Raw genomic sequence first — 16,880 nt, 5'->3', positions numbered from 1 at the left:
TCCTCCTTGCCAATCGGATGCCCTTTATTTCTTTGTCTAGCCTAATTGCTCTGGCTAGGACCTCTAGCACAATGTTGAATAAGAGCGGAGATAAAGGGCATCCTTGTCTGGTTCCCGTTCTCAAGGGAAATGCTTTCAGGCTCTCACCATTTAGAGTGATGTTGGCTGTTGGCTTCATATAGATGCTCTTTATTATGTTGAGGAATTTTCCTTCAATTCCTATTTTGGTGAGAGTTTTTATCATGAATGGGTGTTGGACTTTGTCAAATGCCCTTTCTGTATCAATTGATAAGATCACGTGGTTTTTGTCTTTCGTTTTATTTATATGGTGGATTACATTAATGGTTTTTCTAATATTAAACCAACCTTGCATACCGGGTATAAACCCCACGTGGTCATGGTGGATTATTTTTTTGATATGTTGTTGAATTCTATTGGCTAGAGTTGTGTTGAGGATTTTTTCATCTATGTTCATGAGAGATATAGGTGTGTAATTTTCATTTTTTGTGATGTCTTTACCTGGTTTTGGTATCAGGGAAATGGTGGCTTCATAGAATGAGTTAGGTAGTATTCCGTCATTTTCTACGCTTTGAAATACCTTTGGTAGTAGTGGTGTTAACTCTTCTCTGAAAGTTTGGTAGAACTCTGCAGTAAAGCCTTCGGGCCGGGGTTTTTTTTTTTTTGTTGGGAGTTTTTAGATTACCGTTTCACTCTCTTTTTTTGTTATGGGTCTATTTAGTTGTTCTACTTCTGATTGTGTTAGTTTAGGTAGATAGTGTTTTTCCAGGAATTCATCCATTTCTTCTAGGTTTGCAAATTTGTTAGAGTACAATTTCTCGTAATAATCTGATATGATTCTTTTAATTTCAGTTGGGTCTGTTGTGATGTGGCCCTTCTCGTTTCTTATTCGGGTTATTTGTTTCCTTTCCTGTATTTCTTTAGTCAGTCTGGCCAATGGTTTGTCAATTTTGTTAATTTTTTCAAAGAACCAGCTTTTGGCTTTGTTAATTCTTTCAATTGTTTTTCTGTTCTCTAATTCATTTAGTTCAGCTCTAATTTTTATTATTTGTTTTCTTCCGGTGCCTGATGGATTGTTTTGTTGCTCAGTTTCTATTTGTTCAAGTTGTAGGGACAGTTCTCTGATTTTGGCTCTTCCTTCTTTATGTATGTGTGCATTTATCGATATAAATTGATCTCTGAGCACTGCTTTTGCTGTGTCCCAGAGGTTTTTAGAGGTTTTGGTAGGAAGTATTCTCACTCTCGTTGCATTGTATGAATTTCCTTATTCCCTCCTTAATGTCTTCTATAACCCAGTCTTGTTTCAGTAGGATATTTTTCAGTTTCCAAGTATTTGATTTCTTTTCCCTAATTTTTCTGTTATTGATTTTCCCTTTTATGGCCTTGTGATCTGAGAAGATGCTTTGTAATATTTCGATGTTTTGGGTTCTGCAAAGGTTTGTTTTATGACCTAATATGTGGTCTATTCTAGAGAGTGTTTCATGTGCGCTAGGAAAAAAAGTATACTTTGCAGCAATTGGGTGGAGAGTTCAGTATAAGTCAATGAGGTCAAGTTGGTTGATTGTAATTAGGTCTTCCGTGTCTCTATTGAGCTTCTTACTGGATGTCCTGTCCTTCTCCGAAAGTGATGTGTTGAAGTCTCCTAGTATAATTGTGGAGGTATCTATCTCATTTTCCAGTTCTGTTAAAATTTGATTTATATATCTTGCAGCCCTGTCATTGGGTGCATAAATATTTAATATGGTTATATCTTCCTGGTCAATTGTCCCTTTAATCATTATGTAGTGTCCTTCTTTATCCTTTGTGGTGGATTTAACTTTAAAGTTTATTTTGTCAGAAATTAATATTGCTACTCCTGCTCTTTTTTGCTTATTGTTTGCTTAATATATTTTTTTCCATCCTTTGAGTTTTAGTTTGTTTGTGTCTCTAAGTCTAAGGTGTGTCTCTTGCAGGCAGCATGTAGACGGATCGTGTTTCTTTATCCAGTCTGAGACTCTCTGTCTCTTTATTGGTGCATTTAGTCCATTTACATTCAGCGTAATTATAGATAAGTATGTGTTTAGTGCTGTCATTTTGATGCCTTTTTATGTGTGTTGTTGACAATTTCATTTTTCCACTTACTTTTTTGTGCTGAGACGTTTTTCTTTGTAAATTGTGTGTTCCTCATTTTCATAGTATTTGGCTTTATGTTTGTTGAGTTGTTACGTTTTTCTTGGTTTTTATCTTGAGTTATGGAGTTGTTGTACCTCTTTGTGGTTATCTTAATATTTACATCTATTTTTCTAACTAAAAACCTAAGTTGTATTGTCCTATATTGCCTTGTATCCCTCTCCATATGGCAGTTTTATGCCACCCCTATTTAGTCCCTCTTTTTGATTATTGTGATCTTTTACATATTGACTTCAATGATTCCCTGTTTTGAGCTTTTTTTTTTTTAATTAATCTTAATTTGTTTTTGTGATTTCCCTATTTGAGTTGATATCAGGATGTTCTGTTCTGTGACCTTATGTTGTGCTGGTATCTGATATTATTGTTTTCTGACCAAACAATTTCCTTTAGTATTTTTTGTAGCTTTGGTTTGGTTTTTGCAAATTCTCTAAGCTTGTGTTTATCTGTAAATATTTTAATTTCGCCTTCATATTTCAGAGAGAGTTTTGCTGGATATATGACCCTTGGCTGGCAGTTTTTCTCCTTCGGTGCTCTGTATATGTCATCCCATTGCCTTCTTGCCTGAATGGTTTCTGCTGAGTAGTCTGAACTTATTCTTATTGATTCTCCCTTGTAGGAGACCTTTCTTTTCTCCCTGGCTGCTTTTAAAATTTTCTCTTTATCTTTGGTTTTGGCAAGTTTGATGATAATATGTCTTGGTGTTTTTCTTTTTGGATCAGTCTTAAATGGGGTTCTATGAGCATCTTGGCTGGATATCCTTTCGTCTTTCATGATGTCAGGGAAGTTTTCTGTCAGCAGATCTTCAACTATTCTCTCTGTGTTTTCTGTTATCTCTCCCTGTTCTGGGACTCCAATCACACGTAAGTTATCCTTCTTGATAGAGTCTCACATGATTCTTAAGGTTTCTTCATTGTTTTTAATTCTTTTATCTGATTTTTTTTTTTTCAGCTATATTGGTGTTAATTCCCTGGTCCTCCAGATTTCCCACTCTGCATTCCAATTGCTCGAGTCTGCTCCTCTGACTTCCTATTGCGTTGTCTAATTCTGTAATTTTATTGTTAATCTTTTGGATTTCTGAATGCTGTCTCTCTATGGATTCTTGCAGCTTATTAATTTTTCCACTGTGTTCTTGAATAATCTTTTTCAGTTCTTCAACTGTTTTATCAGTGTGTTCCTTGGCTTTTTCTGCAGATTGCCTTATTTCATTTCTGAGGTCATCCCTGATGTCTCGAAGCATTCTGTAAATTAGTTTTTTATATTCTGTATCTGATAATTCCAGGATTGTATCTTCATTTGGGAAAGATTTTGATTCTTTTGTTTGGGGGGTTGTAGAAGCAGTCATGGTCTGCTTCTTTATGTGGTTTGATATTGACTGCTGTCTCCGAGCCATCACTAAGATATTGTAGTGATTTATTCTATATTTGCTCACTGAGTCTTATCTTGTTTTGTTTTCTTTCAATGTATGTGGATGGGCTGCTAGGTTGTACTGTCTTGATTGTTGTAGCCCTTGACTTACTTATGACCTATTACCAGCTGGTTTGGATTGTTACCATATATATGCCTGAGTCCATTCACTATTCTTGAGTAGAATATGATTTTGGGTCATCAAGTGTGTGATGCACCCTGTCACCTATCCACCTTGAGAAGTAGTGGTGATAGTTGTGTGCACCAGATTCTAGTAGCAGCTGGGGTTCACACTGCAGGGGGGGCAGGATGCTGACAGGCTTCCCCCAAGTGTCAGTGAGGTAGGTGTGTCTCTATTCCTAAAGCACCTTGGTGGGTGGGCTCTGCAGCTGTACCTTAGGGTCCCAATGCAAGTACCTCTACAGATTGGTAGGTGTCACCCTCCTTAGACCCCTAAGGTAAGAGGCTAGGTGGTCTGGGGGGAGCTTCAGCCCTCAGTTCCCTGTTGTGGGTCAGTGAGGGCTCTGTTGAATATGCAGAGATATCAGACCTGGGAATCTTGTCTTTCCAGTAAATCCGCTAAAACAAATGCAGTCAGATCCCTATCAGAAATGCCTTTGCATTATAATAGCCACCTTGTTCCTTGTAGGGATGAAAGCCCGAGACTGTGGATCACATATGCTTGGCTGGAGCTGGTTCTGTGTTTTTAGCCCAATTAGGGGAGGATTTTTGGTCACTGGGTTTTTTGTGGTTGCTTCTCTCAGGCCAGAAGAATGGGTTAGGAAAAGACCAAAAAAAAAAAAAAAAAAAGGAAAAGAAAAACCGCGGAGTAGTTCTTCCTCTGGCTCAGGAAATTCCAATGTTAATGAAGCCGCCTGGGAAGGGGAGGGGAGGGTTCAGAAAAACAGGAGAGAGTAGCACCCCGGAATATAGACAAAGTTACTTATCTTGCTTGGGATGACAGTTTTATCTGAGATTCCCAAGGGGCGCGTCGCCTGTGTGCGCTGGCTGGGTAGAGATTGCTCCCGAGGGTCAGGCCTGTGTCCCATGCTTGTGCTGTCTCAGAAGCCGCGGTCAGTTCCTCCGCTGCCAGTCCAAAGCCCAGCGTCAAGGTTCCCTGCCTGAGATGCTGCACTCCCCTCTCCAAAACCAGTTGCTGCCTCCCAGGGACTTCTCCTCCCGCCAGCTGTGTCGCTCTTCCACCCGTGTGAACCAGCTGGGCCTTCTCCCAGGGTCAGTTCAGGGGGGTAGGGCTGCGCCCCGTGTTTGCACCATCACAGATGTCCTGCTCAGCTCCCCTGTGCCCAGTCCAAAGCCTGGCGCCAAGGTTCCCTGCCTGGGACGCTGCACTCCCGGCTCCAAAACCAGTCGCTGCCTCCCAGGGACTTCTCCTTCTGCCAGCCTCGTCGCTGCGCCGCCTGCACGGACCAGCTGGACCCCCTCCCAGGGTCAGTTCAGGGGGGTAGGGCTGCACCCCGTGTTTGCACCGTCACAGATGTCGTGCTCAGCTCCCCTGCGCCCAGTCCAAAGTCCGGCGCCAAGGTTACCTGACTGGGACGCTGGCTCCAGGCTCTGAAAACAGTCGCTGCTTTCCCGTAGTTGTTCGTTCTGGGTCTCTGTCACTCAGGTCAGCTCTTTAAATCTATGTTTGTTGGTCAGCTTTCGTAGATTGTCATGTATGTGATCGGTTCACTTGTTTTTCTGAGTCTTTGTTGCAAGAAGGATCCGAGATAGCTTCTACCTAGTCAGCCATCTTGGCCCCCTCAGGTGCAAATTTTTTTACCTTGATTGTGTCCCACAATATTCATAGATTTCCTTCAATCTTTTCTCTGAATTTTCCGCAAAGAAAACGGTGCCCGTGGATTTGTCTTCAAACTCACTGATTCTGTCTTCCATTATTTCAAGTTTTCTCCTAAAACTTTCTATTCAGTTGTCCATTTCTGAAATTTTGTTGTTTATCCCTTGGGTTACTAGTTGCTGTTTTTGTATGATTTGTAATTGTTTATTTATCTTGATGTTTTATTCTTGTACTGTTTTCCTGAAATCTTCTATTACTTTGTCTGTGTTTTCCTTGATTTTGGCTATGTTTTCATTGATTTTTCTGTTTTCAGTCATTTTGACTGTTTTTCCTTTGGTTTTCTCTGTTTTCCTTGATATTTTTCCTAATCTCTTGGAATCCGAATATTAGTCTTTTAAATTCCATTGAGTTCCACTGCCTTTTTTTCTACTGGAAGGTTATCTGATTCTTTATTTTGGTGATTTGCTCAAGCCAACTTGTACTGCTTTTTTATATGTTTTGATATTGTCTGCTGTCTCTGAGGCATTATGGTATTTTTTTTCTTTATTTACTGATTTTATGTTCATTTGTTTCATCTTGCTTCTTTGTTTTGGTTTGATATGTAATGGTGGGTGGACCAGGTATGCTTTGGTGCTTGTTTGTTTATGGGCACAACTCTCATCACCTTGACTAACTGTGCTGGGCAGTAGCAGGCAGGGCAAGCCCGCTTCACTGTACACTGGTCTGGTGAGGTGGCTGAGGGTGGACTGGGCATGCACTATCTGCCCCCTGATGTTGGTCCAGCAGTATGGGAGGATTCACAGTCCCTCACTAGATAGGCAGGGGTGTCAGACAGGGAAAGGTATAGGCTCACTTTCCCCCAGTACGTAGTCATGTGGCAGAAGGGGAAAGGCAGCGTAGACCTGGTGGAGCAATGACCCTGAGCCTGGGATGCTCTAGCAGTGGTGGCAAAGTGAGACTGGCAGGAAGGAGAGATGGTGTTCAGCCTAGGTGGGTGGAAGAATGAAAAGGAAAGGGAAAGAAAGAAAAAAAAATTGTAGCTGCTGTGTAAGGGTAGGGAAGACCTGGGGGTATGTGTGAAGGGGGAAAGATGGTGTATAGTGCTAGGTGGGAAGGAGAAAGAAAAGGAAGAAAGAGAAAAAAAGAAGAAAAAAGGCTCATTGGAAGCCAGCAGATATGAGTGGGGCAGACCTGGAGTGGCGGTGGCCAGATAGCCCTCTAGCTGTGGTAGTGCAGTGTGTCCTAGTGGAAATGGGTAGAGGTGGCATATGGGGCTAGGTGGGAGGGAGAAAGAAAAAGAAGAGAGGGAAAAATAAAGAAAAAATTGCTAGTAGGAAACCAGCAGGTAGGGGCTGGGCAGACCTGGGGTGGTGGTGGGCTGTTGGCCCTCTAGTTGTAGTAGTGTGAAAGGCCTACCGGGAAATATTGGAGGTGGCATATGGGACTAAATGGGAAGGAGAAAGAAAAAGAAAAAAAATGGCATGGTGGGAGCCAACAGGTTTTGGTGGGGGGCCTGGGGTGGTAGTAGCCTGGGGGAAGTGGTAGAGGTGATGTATGGGGCTAAGTGTGAGGGAGAAAGAAAAGGAAAAAGGGGTAAAAAAAAAAAAGAAAATGGCACAGCAGGAGCTAGTGGGTGTGGATGAGGCAGACCTGAGGTTATGGTGGGCTGGTAACTCTCTAGTCAATTGGCATGATGTGACCCATTAGGAAGAGGGGGGGTTATACAGAGCTAGGTAGGGGGGAGAAAGAAAAGGAAGAAAGGGAAAAAATGGCACATCAGGAGCCAGCTGGTGGGGACAAGGCAGACCTGGGGTCATGATGGGCTGATGTCTCTCTAGCTGAGTGACACAGCATGGCCCACTGGGAAGAGGTAGGGGTGGAGTATGGAGCAGAGCGGTGAGGGGTGAGAAAACATGTTTCTCTGATTACTGGGTCCTCTGTCTCCTGTTGGGAGATCTGTGAATTTACCTACAAGATGATGACACTGTGCTGTGTTAGTTGGCAGAGAACCTCTACTCTGTGTCTCTTCTAGCTTTCTGTTTTCTTTTTCCATTCAGTGTTTGATATAGTTCTTTATTCCTTCATTTGATGCTTAGAGTTCCAGGATTGATGCTTGTATTTGTTTTACTTAGCTTTTCAGGTCTTTGCTAAACTGGGACGACAGGATGTGTCTAAGGCACCATGTTGGCTCCACCTTTCTGTGTTATTTCTTAAATTTCACGTGAATCAATCAATTTTAATTTTTAAAAAGTCTATAGAATTTTTAAAGATAAACACACCAGTTTCTTGAAAGTTAATGTCAATACTATAATAATGTTCACTTTTCTTAATTAGTAGATAGCCTTAGAGCAATTACAACTACATTTCAATGCAATTTCTTTTTTGTACCTGGTAAAGTGGTTATAAGCTTTGGCTGGTTAAGCAAACGGGTAAAAACAGTTTATGAGATAGGGTCATAGGGTTCAAGTTTTACTATCAGCTATTAAAAGTAGTACAAATAAAATGATGCAGGATGGTCATGGAAAGCTACAGACTATCTCTTAAACAGATGAATATATGCATATGTTGGTATGTTTATGAGTGTGTGTGTGTGTTTATACATATATGAAGCATATGATCATCTGTTGGTATGTGTGTTTGTATGCTTGGGTATACCTAGAGTGTTATCTTTTTCAGAACCAGTTAGATCAATTTTAAAACCTATTAGAATGGTCTAACGCCTAGCACAGTATCTTGTGCATGACAGGTGTTCAATAATATTTGTCAAATTAAGAAGGGTAAACTTCGGAGGCAAAGGTTCCTCTAATTACTCTAGGAGAGACTCTGGGCATGCTCTGTGCTTTCCTTCATATCCTGTGATGTTTCCAGTAAATGGTTGAAACTTAGAAGTCAACAATACAATGTCATTTTGAAATCTTAGAACCTCTGTTGATCTTGATGGGTATGGCATAATTCGTATTCTATGCCCTGTTGAAAACGCCGTATCCTCTTTCAAAGATATCCTTGATGCCTTTAGATTAGGAGGTGGAGAAAGAAGAAAGCAAAAGTAAGGTGTTAATTCTTCATGGTTACATTATGACTGGGCCAATTACGTGGATGGGCTGAACTCTTGCTTTCCCATTATCTTGTGCTTGTTCCTTTATCTCCAACTGGTATTGAATCAGATGTGGATATTAGCCCCTCTTCTTAATTTCTAACTCCTCTCACCTCAAAAAAAAAACAAAAACAAAAAACACAGGTCTTTGTGTGTTGCAGGTTTGATTTAGGGCCCGTAGGTGATGGGAATGGGTTTACTTCATTGTAGAAACAAAATCAACTTGAAATTGAACACTTTTGTGCTACTCAACAATTTTCTGTTTCTGAACTGTTGCTACCTTCTTTTATTTGCACCACCGTTTAACTGCAAAGATGCTTCTTTTTCAATTTTTTAATGCAGAACAATTCAGCTCATTTTAGTAATCACCTTGGTCAGTGCAATGACTCCATGAAGTGTGCTAGTCTTGCTAGTCCAATGACTAGTTGCAACTTAAAAAATCACACCTTGTAAAGGTTTGAGTGAGCATATTAAAAAAAATTCCTTCTCTCTGGTTGTGTATGGGAAGCATATATGTTTTTCTATTATATGTCAATGCTTCATATGGCTCTTAAATCAGCAATGTCAAATATTGAAATGACTGGACCATTTAATCCATTACCCTTGCCCCAAGAATAAAGCTTTCTTTTATTCAGAATTAAAATTTCCACATCATTTCAAAGGATAAAAATAGCCTAAATTTTGGGGTTCATGCACCATTCTAGCTAGAAGGACACAATCACTTCTCCTTGACCTGCTACAATGAACTGGGTTCTGATATTGAAACAAGCAAATGCTATTACTCCCACCTGACATTTTCCAAAAAAATGTGGTGAAGTTTAAGGTTTTGAATGGTTTCTAAAGCCATCTTGAGAGCTATGCATACTCAATGATATTATACCCTTTTATTTTGATCGCCCCAGTTGTCTCTGTTGGAGCTTATATTTGTATTGAGCTTGCCAGATTTCGTAGAAATGACAGATAAGAGAGGGAAAGAGAGTTAGATGGGCCTAAAGGGATTTGAATTTCAAAGCACAGCTGCAGTTCAGTCTATAACAGTAGTGATCTGTTAGTCTCGGTATATGGCCAAAAATATCTCATTTATCTGGTTTATAGAACTCTGTAGAATACAAAATATAAAGCCTCTCCACTTCCAAACTAAATCTGAGCCAGTACTTCATTAATTTCCTAAAAAGCTAACAACACCAATTTATGATTTCAACATAATTTCATGTTTGAAGATATGAATTTTTCTGTTTTAGAGAGCAATATTATTTTTTAAGAAGTTTGTGCATCTAAGTTAAGTCTTAAGAATTGCTCTGGTGCTGCACATTTCTCTGAAAATATGGACTTGGATATGAGTGAATGAGTTTAAGGAGAGCTGAAGTTGGACACTGAGTGGGTGAAGGAAAACAAGCAAGCACTTAAAGGGCTGAGAAGAGGATTATCAAAGAATAGAAATGATTTATTGAGGTTTTAAACCTGTTGGTTGTAGACATGTGGTAGAATTCCCTTTGAGCTATTTAGCCAGTTCTGAATTGTCAATGCTTTTGTGTGATGTGATCTTTTCGTAGAGCTTGTATTAGTTATTCATCTAGGTTAAATTGAAGGAAAACAAATATACACAGTACACAGAGATGCAGGAAGTAGAGTATGAAGGGGGCAGATGGCATCAGGACAATACCACAATTGGTGGACTTACATATAGAGCTCCAACTTTCAGGGGTTTACTGGTTGGTAAATTAAAACGTCAAATGTAACTAGAGTGAAGTGGGAGTTGAGGGTGTTGTTAGAATTAAAGAGGTCTTTATACAATCTGTATTAAAAAAAAAAATTTTTTTTTTTTATACTGATTGTGCAAAGCTTTTTGGATATGATAAGGATTTTCATCTTTATCCCCAATGAACACAAAACCCATGAAGTATTTTAAGCACGAAAATGAAAGAAGGCTTAGAAGTTTATTCTGGAGTGACAAGATTAAATGCAGGGGGCCAGTTGGGATAAAATGACCATAGTACAGAAAAAACTCCATGATGGCCTGGATGGAAACTCTGCTGGCCTAGTGGTTAAGAGTTCAGTTGCTAACAAAAAGGTCAGCATTTCATATCCGCCAGGTGCTCCATGGAAACTCTATAGGACAGTTCTACTCTGTCCTATAAGGTCACTGTGAGTTGACATTGACTTGACAGCAACAGGTATATTGTATAATGGCCTGGATTATGATACTAAAGTGGAAATAGAAAAAAGTGGTTTCATTCAAGAAGTATTTTGTATGTAGGAAGAAAAAAACGTATCTGATTGCATATGAGGTGTAAGAAGAGAGGGAAGTCACGGTTGATGTCAAGTCTTTTAGTTTATCTAATTACATGTGGTGGTGCGGTTCTTTGAGATTCTAAATATTCACTGTGAGGTGCCTGTAAGGCTTCCAAGTAGAGATGTAGGCAGTTTCATGTTAGTCTGAAATTCAAAGGAAAGCAATGGGCAAGAAATAAGAAGTTGATAATCATATGGCATTGCCTTTTGTGCCAATAGAGAGTAGAAGTAAAGAGAGCTCAGGTCTGAACCTTGATGAACTCTTTCATTTAAAACCATGTAGAAATGATGAGCTAGAGTATTATCCAGAGTTCTCCAGAGAAACAGAACCAATAGGATATGTGTATATATAGCCTATGATATTGGCGGCTAGCATATAATATGGCTGCTAGCAAGTCTAAAATCAGGAGAGTACTGGCAGGGTGGGAACTCTGGCAGGATTTCGGTTACAGTTTTGAGGCAGAATTCATTCTTCTCTTGGAAACTTCAGTTTTCTCTGAGGCTTTTAACTGATTGGATCAGGCTTATCCACACTGTCAAGAGTAATCTCTTTTACTTAGAGTCAACTGAGAGTAAGTATTAATCACGTCTACAAAACACCTTCACAGCAACATCTAGACCGATATTTTACCAGGCAACTGGCCACCATAGCCTCATCAAATTGATGCATAAAATTAACCATCACAGCTGGTAATGTAGACAAAGAATGAGAGGTGGGATTTGTAACAGGAAAACTTATGGGCATCTGTCATCGAAGAGTTCCTGGGTAACAGAAATGGTTTTCTTGTGGCTACTAATTGAAAGGTTGACAGTTTGAACCCACCCAGTGTCACTGGAAAAGAAAGGCCTGGCTATCTGCTTTCATAAAGATTACAGCAGTTCTACTCTGTAACACATGGGGTCGCCTTCAGTTGGAATCATCTTGAGAGCAACAGGTTTGATTTTCTGGCCTTGCTCATCGAAGGCAAGGGAGAGTGTTTTCAAATGATAAATGGGAATGATAAATGCCATTTCTCGTAATGACATATTCTCATTGTATTTGAAGAAGGGTTTTTTTGTGTGTGTTCTCTTTGAAATGCTAATATTACTTCAGAACTTGTGACTTTATATTGCTAAGAGTGCATGGTGCCAAATCTATTCTAGAATAACATTTATCTCTTGAATGGTATAATTTAGGATGTCTTCATTTAATTCACTGCTAATGTTGTATTAGAAGTTAATATGACTTGTCAGTGCATTATTGTATTCACATTGAAAAGAATTCTTTCTGACATTAAGTATGAGCATCTGAAAGACTGAATATGTTTGAAATCATGCATAAATACAAGTATTACATGATCAGTTACTTATGCAGGGAATTTTCATTCACTCTCTCATTCAGCAAACATTTCTTAATTGCCTAATGTATGTCAGCAGTTAGTAAATGCTGAGAATATAAAGAAAAGGTCTTGGAACACCGTTCTTGTAAACTATCTTTTGGGAAAATGTGTGTGTCTGTGTTTTAGGGGTGGTGTGCCTAACAAGATAGGTCAGGGTTGGATTGTGGAGGATTTTCAGCACAAAGCTTTAAACTACAGATTAGGGTAAAGAAATAATTGATGAAAAATAATTCTTCTTTTTAGAAAATTTCCAGCTAATAAATCAAGAAAGAAGGAGAAAAGGTCATAATTTTGCTTGCAATCTTTGAAGAATTAATAACCTAGACAATGACCAGTAGCATGAATAGAGAGAAACAGTTTTATGTACTTCTTGATGCAAGTATATGAAATTACCTATGAAGTTATCTTTCCTAAAATTGAATTTAAATCAGGTCAAACATTTAGATCTAAACACAGGAAAGAAGGAGGGAAGGAACGAAGGAAGAAAGGAGGGAGGGGGGAAGAAGGAAGAAGAAAGGAAGGGAGAAAGGGAGGGAGGGAGGCAGGGAGGGAGGAAGAGAGGAAGGGAGGAAAAAGAGGAAATCAAAAAGGAAGGAAGGAAAAGGAAGAGAAATGAAGGGAAGGGAGAGAAAAAAAAATAGAGTGATGGGAACCTATAGAGTAAAGGAGACTTATGAGACACAGCAAACAATTGAAATTTATGGTTATATTCACACCCCAATTCAAACTATAAAATAAAAATGTATAAGACAATCAGGGGAATGTGAACACTGCTGGATTTTCTGCTAGTAAGAAATTATAGTTAATTTTTAAGTATAAACCAAAGTTTTATAATTAGGTTTATAAAAAGAATTCCTATTTTGTACCCTTTACAGTTGAAATGATATGGTGCTTGAGATTTTCTTTAACATAGATGAGACTTAGCTGGGCATGTTGAAACTGACAGATACTTGAGTTTATTTTATTGTTCTCATTACTTTTCTATATATTTGAAAATTTCCATAATAAAAGTTAAAAATAAAAGCTCTTAGTCACAGAGTAAGGAAAGAAAAAAGAAGAGAAGCAACTTCTGATGTCAAGAAGCTGAAACTTTTTAAGCAGAAATTGTAAAAATCTCCATAAGAACTGTTGAGGGATTAAGCCAGGGCCCTGATGGTGGAGATGGTGATGAGAAAGAGTTTGAGATGTTTTTGAATAGAAACAGTAGGTCTTAGTGGCCAGTTGGATGTAAGAAGTGAGAGGACTCTAAGGTTTGAAACCTGGACAATTTGATGGCAGCATTAACCAAACAGTCTGAAGAGAAGCAAATGTCCCAGGGCACATGATGTGTTATTTTTACTAACATAATAGGTTTGAGATTTTGGCAGGGTATCGAGAGAGAGCTTTCTAGCAGGAAGTTGTTGATACGAGACCAAAACTGAGAAGAATTATGAACCTAGAAAATGTTTATATTAAAAAAGAATAACATGTTCAACAACTTAATTTGGAGGAATAAACTCAGTTCTACTGGCACGTCCAAATTCTTCCCTCAAATCTGTTCCCATATGGAAAAAAATAGTATCTATTGAATATCTGCTGGTTATTTTTATTTTATTCTTCTGAAAACTACTAGGTCTGCTCATTTTATTTTGTGAAGTGGTTCTATAAGATGAGAGAATTTGGGGGAGGGTTTGGGGAAAGATCGGAGTGAGAAAACATAGAAAAAGAATCAATTAAATGGGAAGTAATTATGAGGAGAAAGTTTTTGAGGAAAACAGGGGGGTGTGGGAGTCGGAGGAATGGGAATTTGAGGATAAACTAGAAGGAATATTTACCTTTTTTTTTATTTTTTACAAGATATGGACTATAATTTCTTCTCTATCTTTTCACTGAAACGACAAACAAGCAAACAGTCACCTGAAGAAAAAATCAACCTTTGTTGTTCATCAATTCTTTGGGGTCAGATTTGTGCCAGATTTTTTTTTTTGATTTGATGGGTAATTGTACTGAGGCTGGCTTTAAGGGTAATTGTAGGTTGGTGGTGTTGTTGTTTTATGCCATGGAGTCAATTTTGATTCATAGAGATACTACAGGACAGAGTAGTACTGGCCCATAGGGTTTACTAGGCTGTAATCTTTATGGAAGAAGATTGCCAGGTCTTTTCTCCCACTGAGTTGTTGGTGGATTCAAACTGTTAACCTTTTGGTTAACAGCTAACTATTATGGCTTAACCATTCTGCCACCAGGGATCCTTAGGTTGGCATTAGGGTTCTCTTTTACATTGGGATTTCATAACTGGAGGCTTTTACAGAGAATCGTTGGAGTGAATGGAACACGCATTGGTGTAGAGTGTTTTATGCTGAATTTTAGCCTTTTGTTTTGTGTACTGTTTTTACTCACTATAAAGAGGAAAACAGAGATATACCAAATGTTACACATTAAAAAAAAATCAAATAAATATGTGGAACAATTGTAATATAGCAGATGTGGTAGTGATATAACATTTCCACCAGGATTAAGGAAATATCTTTTGAAGATTCCATGGAAGCATCAGAGCAGGGGCTAGTATTGACAGAAAATTGTGTTCTTGAGACTGGAATCATGCCATATCTAAAAGTGATATGATATATAGTTAGCTATTTGTTCAGCAACAATAACAATAATAAAAATAGTAACAAAATATAATACACCATGTATAAAAACAAAACAAATCCATTGCCATCATGTCGATTCAGACTCATAGTGACCCTATAGAACAGAATAAAACTGCTTCATAGAGTTTCCAAGGGGCAGCTGGTGGATTTCAGCTGCTGACCTTTTGATTAGCAGCTAGGCTCTTAACCACTGCATCGCCAGCACAGATCAAAATAAAAATGAGGTAGTGTTTATAAAAGTACTTGATATAGTTAGTCAGGGCTTGTTAGGTGTAAATGTCATCATCATCAACATCATCATCGTCACCATCATTGTCACCTCTGTCAAAGATCATTGAAATCAATTGACAGAAAAAAAGTAGACATGTGGAAACATTATACAGATAGGAGCAGCCTCAGTGGGCAAAGCTTGCTGTGGTACATTAGAATGTTCCAGCACACTGGGTTGGATGAACTACTCTTTCGGCCACCTTCCTTAGGATTGGTAACTATAGCTTATACCCCTGCAATTAGAGGCCTTCAGTTACCTCCAGTAGGGCTGAGGAAACAGGAAGACCCAAGTATCGTTGACAGAAATTATCTTAGAAAATAGCAATTTGGGCAATAGGACAAATAATCTGACATGCAAGAAGAAGAAATACAACATCAGTCGGACAATGTGTTGAGGGACAGAGGAAGGCTCAAAGAATGGGAAGAGTTTCCTTGAACCCAAATTTTTGTTTTTATTGTTGATGGGTGCCATTGAGTCAGGTCCAACTCATAGTGATGCCATGTGACAAAATAGAACTTCTGCATAGGGTTTTCTTGATTCTATTCTTTAAAGAAGAGATTGTCAGGTCTTTATCCCATGGACCCATTGGTGAGTTCAAACTGCCAGCCAACCTTTCAGTTAGCAGTGGTGTGCTTAACCAAGCCCAAATTGGGTATGATTAAATCTGGAGAAGCACAGCCCTCTCTCTCCTGCGGCATAGCTATATGAGATAGGCTCCAGTGATAGCTAGGAAGGAGAGCATTACTGAAATTGGCTTCATAATTAAAATATGGGAAGATCATCACATTTCTATAGGGATAAGTGGTTGGGTTTCACATTAGATTGTCATAAAATATCAAATTCAAATGTGAGGGCTTATTTTTAGAATATGTTCAGCAATAGTGGATCCTATTTTAGCACAGATGATCTCAAGATTATAAACTACGTGGAGGTGGGATCCATGGGTTTTCTTTTGTATCACCTCAAAGTATGTAACACAGGAAGAAATATAATGGACAGTCAAAGACTTTAAAATTAATGGAGCATAATAGATGAACTAAAAGGAAATTAGATTGGAAACTCCTTCTAGATATGGCTCTACCGCTAACGAGCCCTTTGACATTGACAAGTTTCTATATTTGTAAAATGAGAGGATTGAGCCAGATCTTTTCTAATTTGTCTTTTATGATTCTAAGAGGGATTCTTTTTAAACTAAAAAAAAAAGCAATTAATTCCTGATGCACACACACACACAGGAAAACAAAACAAAACATCAAACCTAGAATATGTTTTCTCTGTGAAGTCAAATGAGAAAACACATTATTTTCATTTTGGTCATTATCCTAACTAATTTACTTTCTATTTTTGGTCATTAGGAGCAAAAACAAATCTGTTTATTACTTTCAACTCTCTTTTTTCTAAATATTACTATAAGCTTCAAAAGTTTTCAAAATTCCAGTTACCTCTCTATAGCAATTATAAAGATGTTTTTGTAGTACATGGGCAGCAACCTCCATAGTGATAGTAAAGTATCTCCAGGGGTCTGGAGACTGGTGTCAGAGATCACCAAAGAGCTGTTTATTGAGGATGTTCTAGAGCCCTGAATGAATAATTTCTTCCTTTTATAAGAATCAGCACAAAGCTGGTTCCTATGGAGCAGAGGTTAAAGAAGTCCCCAATTTCTGACTTTTCCAAACTGCTGTCCCAGTCCATCATCTCTAATATCAACTACTCCTTCTCCCCCCAGTACTTTCCCTCCCATGTTTGGGTTTTGTACTTCGTTGCAACATCTTACAGAATTTGTGAACTGTATCAAGGAAACGACTCACGTGGTTGTGGAGGC

This window comes from Elephas maximus, chromosome 9, assembly GCF_024166365.1.
Source record: "Elephas maximus indicus isolate mEleMax1 chromosome 9, mEleMax1 primary haplotype, whole genome shotgun sequence".
NCBI lineage: Eukaryota > Metazoa > Chordata > Mammalia > Proboscidea > Elephantidae > Elephas > Elephas maximus.
Note: the sequence above shows the minus strand (reverse complement) of the source record.